The following is a 6,000-nucleotide window of genomic DNA, read 5'->3' as shown; positions in this document are numbered from 1 at the left end:
GGGATGGGGGAGAATCCCCCACCGGCTGTTGACCAATAGTTCTTTGATCATTTGGCCATCCTGAGTAACAGTTGTTGTCAGGAAGGTAGACTTAGTGACTCCAAGATAACAAAAGAGTTGTAGATGCCATTCACACCTACAGCAGTGTCCCTGATTATCTATGCGAGCACTAGTCTGTGTCACTCATGATTCTTACCTAGCAAGAGTAGCCTACATTTCTTTAGTTACATTCTATATGTTTTTACTTTAGCCATCTATTTTTACTTGCATACTGGTATATTAAATATGACCAGATACGACATTCCCCCCACGAAAGACTCTAACGTCTTTCGCAACAAGTATATTAAATAAAACAGTATGCAAGTAAAAATAGATGGCTAAAGTAAAAACATATAGAATGTAACTAAAGAAATGTAGGCTACTCTTGCTAGGTAAGAATCATGAGTGACACAGACTAGTGCTCGCATAGATAATCAGGGACACTGCTGTAGGTGTGAATGGCATCTACAACTCTTTTGTTATCTTGGAGTCACTAAGTCTACCTTCCTGACAACAACTGTTACTCAGGATGGCCAAATGATCAAAGAACTATTGGTCAACAGCCGGTGGGGGGATCATTGACCCCCACCTCACATGAACTATCTGTATCCTAATGTGAAGCTATCTAACTATATAAATGGCGAGCGACTTCCGCACCCTAGGTGCGACACCCCACAGCTCTGTTATCGAATAAACAACGCACCGCCAGACCACATGTCGCCAACTGACTCGCCACGGCGGCCGCGCTGAATTTACGCGTCGCGTAGGGGACCTCTCATTGCTCACTACACCTTTTCCACCGCGCAACATAATTAATTCTACTCACCAAATGTCGGACAAAACGGAAGGGGAGGCAGCTTCGTACCGTTTACCGTGCACACCACCGACACCGCACGGCGACGGGTTTCGCCGAAACAACACGAGCGGCCGCCATTGCACTCTGCCCATGTCCTCCACAACAGCACACACACACAGCTCCTTTGCTTCAACCCCCCCCCCTTCTTACGTACCTCCTTTGTTCCACCCAGGCCGTTACTTTCACTTCACTCATGTCTCGATCACAATATGTCCGTCCTTCACGTGCCATGTTCATCCCAAACACAAAAACAAACAGCCACCGCCACAGCACAGCACGCTGCCCAGGGTAATATGGTAAACAAACCTGCCTAGGTTCATGACACCACAGGACTCGACAGTGATGTCATCATTATGCAACCCGGAAGTACAAATACCAAGGATAGGTCAGTGATGTCAGTCGGGTTGCCAAGTTTGCTGCCAGGTTTTAAAAAACAAGCGACAGAAACAAGCAAACCGTGCATGAAAAACTGCCGAAGGGGTCCGCCATGTTCCAGGGGGGTCCCCGGGGGTCCCAACACTCACAGGGGTCGGCGGACCACCAGGGGGTCCGCGGACCACCAAAGTAACAATCACTATTAACATTTTTTCCAAATTATTATTATTTTTTTTTTTTCCTTTTTGGACACTTTCACTCCGACGATTTGGGTACCCCAATATACACGCACCCACGCTGGGCCCCGTGCGCGGCTGGGGTTGAGGGGGGCGTAGCCCCCCGAAACTCTAGTTGTGATATAAAGGCTGAACTAAAATGTAACTCAGGACTAGGACAGTCTCACACGACGTGAGGCTGTGTGTGGGACAGGGGCTTCTGCCCCTGGCTCTCTGCTTCTGATGCTGTTGATGAGTGCTGAATAAACCGAATCTCTGATGGAAACTCTGGGTCCGCGATGTCTCTCTTCTCCACTACTTTTGTAACATCTACCAGCCTGGTAACCGCAGATTAATGCCTCAATTACACGTCACAATGCCTGCTAACCCGCATTTTGGGCCTCATTTGACACGACACCATCATAAATAAAATGACTATTTCTGTAAAAAAAAAAAAAAAAAAACAAGATCTGAAACAAATACATTAAAACACAACAAGGAGCAAGACAAAGTAAAAAAAGAAAGAAAAAAGTTTGCAAAAATAACAAAATAGTGAACAAAAATGTATCAATATTAAAAGACTGGTTGACAAAAAGCTTACTTTGAACTTTTGCACACTTGATGGGAGTATTATACTGTAGCAAAATATACTATCTATCTATCGTATTGTGGCTAAAGTGTTGTCTTTTCCTGGTTTTAAAGGCTGCATTACATTACAGTCAGTTATGTAATTTTCTGAACTTACCTGACTGTTCTATCTGTTCCATTATTTGCCTTTTCCCAATTACTGTAGTTATAATTTAGGGCAGGCAATGCTTATGATTATTTATCAGAAATCCCATTGTGTACATATTTTTTGCTAAAGCACCAATAGTCATCCCCACAATATAGTCATAATTTTGATATCAAGGTATTTGGAATAAATAGATAAATAGATAAATAAATAAAATAATTAAACAAAACATAAATAGATAAATAAATAGCTAAATAAATAAAATAATTAAACAAAACATAACATATCTATAGAGACCAGACCTAACACAGACAGACAGACAGACAGACAGACAGACAGACAGACAGACAGACAGACAGACAGACAGACAGACAGACAGACAGACAGACAGAGACTCAAAGAACTGCACACATACCTCATTAATCTCCTTGTCCAGGATTTTGAACTCTGGGGCATGTTTCGCCAATGCTTTACCAAGCATTCTTATTCGTTCCAAATACTCTTTTAACTTATCAGCTTTCACCTCAAAGTTGGCAGAATGCATGACCTGGTTCCTCACACATGTAACCTTTGTAACACAGCACAAGACAGAGGTCCACTGGCCTTATTGTATGATTGTATTGATCCATTCATTTTAAGCCTATTAACCTCCAATAATAATATTGATCCATATGTAATGTTAAACTGTGTGTGTTTGCGTGTGTGTTTATAGGACTTCTAGGCCACGTATCACATTAGACCCTAAATATCTATCAAACAAGACAAAACAAAATCTATAAACATTGCATCTTTGAAGGCCCCTGGAATCTTTGTAATTACACCTCTATACTGCACCCCTGTAAGATGAGATAAGATACCTGTATAGATCCCAGAGAGAAATGTGGGTGTCATAGCAGTAACAGTAGTGTTAGAATTAAACATATGGCACATCTATCGCCAGATAATATATCATTATAAATGTATGTACACTGTACAGTCTATCAACAAAGAGTATACAGAAGGATATATACAGTATACAATGTGTATTAACAGTCTATCAATACACAGTACATGAATGAATAGTATGTACAGCCAATCAATGAATATAAGAATAATATGTGCAGTCTATCATCAGTATATGGGTGGATGCATAGTCTATCAACAGTCGATCAACACTGAGTATATTAATATAATTTACCATTGGTATACAATGACTATAAATAATGAATATATGGCATACATTAATTAATATAATGTACAGTCTATGTCTATCAACAATGAATAAATACAAATTAATTAAACACATGTAGGCCTATGCGTGAATGTGATCGGCATGTGCTCATCAGCGCACGTGCATACTTACATACCTGTGTAAGTAAGTTATTTTTCACAAACCGCTTGAAGTGCAGACAGGTACTCATGAGGTTAAGAAAGGCAGATATATCGAAGGTATCAGCTGAATTATGGTTTGAATTACCACGGGGCATGTACACCTGAAAACACACACACACACACACGCGCACGCGCGCGCGCACGCACGCACACGCACACGCACACGCACACGCACACACACACACACACACTTACTTTATGATTAATGTAGAAAAATACACAATATTTTAAAATCAATATTTGTGCTTACATCCTTGAAGTCAACAGTAGGCTGGACTGTACCTTAGCCACCTCCCATTTGCTCTTGGGCCAGAGGTAGGGGGAAAAGTTATTCCAATACACCTGACCCCCTTTGTGATTTTTCCAAATCTCATCTCTCCAGGGAACACACAGCTCACATACATTAGGAGGAACCTGTAATTATATTAGAATTATAGTCATGCTGTAGATTTCTAAGTCATCTGGATGCTCTTTCCCCCTTTCCATACAGTCAGTCAGTGCATCATTATATGACAAATATACCCTATAAAACATATAGTAGCCCTAGTGGCTGATATCCCACACATTACATCAGTAGGCATGTAGGCTAGTGGCTACACAAAGCCATAGAACACTCGATCAATGCATTTTCGTGGATTAGTTCATCTCGGCAGCATTTGACAGGTGCGTTGCAGTTGGTGTGGGGGTCACGTCACACCCATAGAGTTAAATAAAAGGTAACAGGGAAGGTGGGCACCAAAACCACCTGGGCACTAGGGACAACTGGGCACCAAAACCATCTGGACACCTGGACGATTGGGCACTATGGGGCGGAGATAACTGGGCACATGGACGAGTGGGCCCACATGTCCCTGGTGCCCAGATGGTTTTGGTACCCAGTTGTCCTGGTGCCCACTCATCCAGGTGCCCAGTAATCCCAAAAATGTGGTGCCCAGATGTCCCTAGTGCCCACCTGTCTTATATGATTGATTGATCGATGTACTTTATTTAGTAAGACATGAGAACATCAGTACATGGAAGTACAAATTCACAATACAAGGTCTACTAAACTGGGAGACTCATTAAGCACTGAGCTTGTTTAAGATGAGAACCCCATGCACACAAATCATGATGACATACAGTATAAGAGACAGACAGATATACACACACTACTATACTGAATGTCATACAATCAGCTTACAGGTTACTGGTATGAAGAGTGAAAAGAAAAATGTACAAGAGAAGAAAAATAAATGGGGGGGGGGGGGGGGGGTAGGGGGGTAGGTTAAGACTTAGACAGGGTGACAGCGGTGACACCTGTCAATTGTTGTGTCTGTAAGTTTGTAAGTTTAAAGTTTATTCCTGCTGTGAATGCTGCCACAATGTTGTCCGTGCTAATCTCGCGGAAAAGTGGAGATATTTGATTTAAGTTTTGGAGTCTACACAAGAAGCGCTATAATTAGAAATAGCCTATAGCTGAGCAGAGAATCCCTCCACGGAAATCAAGTGTTCAATGGCTGTATGTAAACTACAGTAATACCTACATGGAACTTTTATATTTTTGCTAAAATGAATTATGGTGTACTACAAGTCAGTGTTTACTTTCTCAGGAGGACCAGCCAGCAGAAGCCAATCTAGACAAACAAAGCTAAATTAAAAATTACGCCAATTTGACCGGTAGTAAGAGAAGAGTTTTTAGTAAAAAAAAAATATATATATATATTAATAACAATAAGGGTAATAATAATAATAATAATAATAATAATGACAAAAACATTAATAATTTTAAGAATGTAAGTGGGCAGAAAGCCCAAACGCTTATAGATTGAACTCTTAATTCCTTGTTTCATTAGCACGGCCAAGCTGCTTAACTTATAGTGGAGAGTGACATTTTGGATTGCGGTGATCATAAAACATTAGTTGTTATAGACCAAACATGGATAGCACGCGCACATGAAGGCCAAGAGCAGAACAGAGGCCTTACTGACATCACATTTGCCACGTTTCACCGATTTGCCACACAGACTGCAGTATCAAAATACATTCAAGTGCCACAGACACAGTGCCTGTAGGCATTCCACACATTAATATACATACATATTCCCAAAATGGACCTTCACAGAAGTTAGAAATGTATTGATTCCACATTCGACGCTAACTTGCAACATGAATGGCAGAGGTTCACTTCCAGCTATGACCGGATGGAACATGGAACTGTACTGTGTGCGCTACAAGTGAAACACCACAACATAAACCATCGTTCTGGACATGACGTAGAGGGCCAGCAATAGATACAAGCTGTGATACGTGTATGAGACTCACTTCTGATGACACCTATGGGGAACAGACACCAAGCCTTGGGGAAGCTTGGGTTACTCAGACTTTGAATGTTTCAGAGACTTTACACCAGTTCACTACACACAGAAAAATAA

The sequence above is a fragment of the Gymnoscopelus microlampas genome (genome assembly GCF_963454915.1).
Source record: "Gymnoscopelus microlampas genome assembly, chromosome: 13".
NCBI classification, from domain to species: Eukaryota; Metazoa; Chordata; class Actinopteri; order Myctophiformes; family Myctophidae; genus Gymnoscopelus; species Gymnoscopelus microlampas.
Note: the sequence above shows the minus strand (reverse complement) of the source record.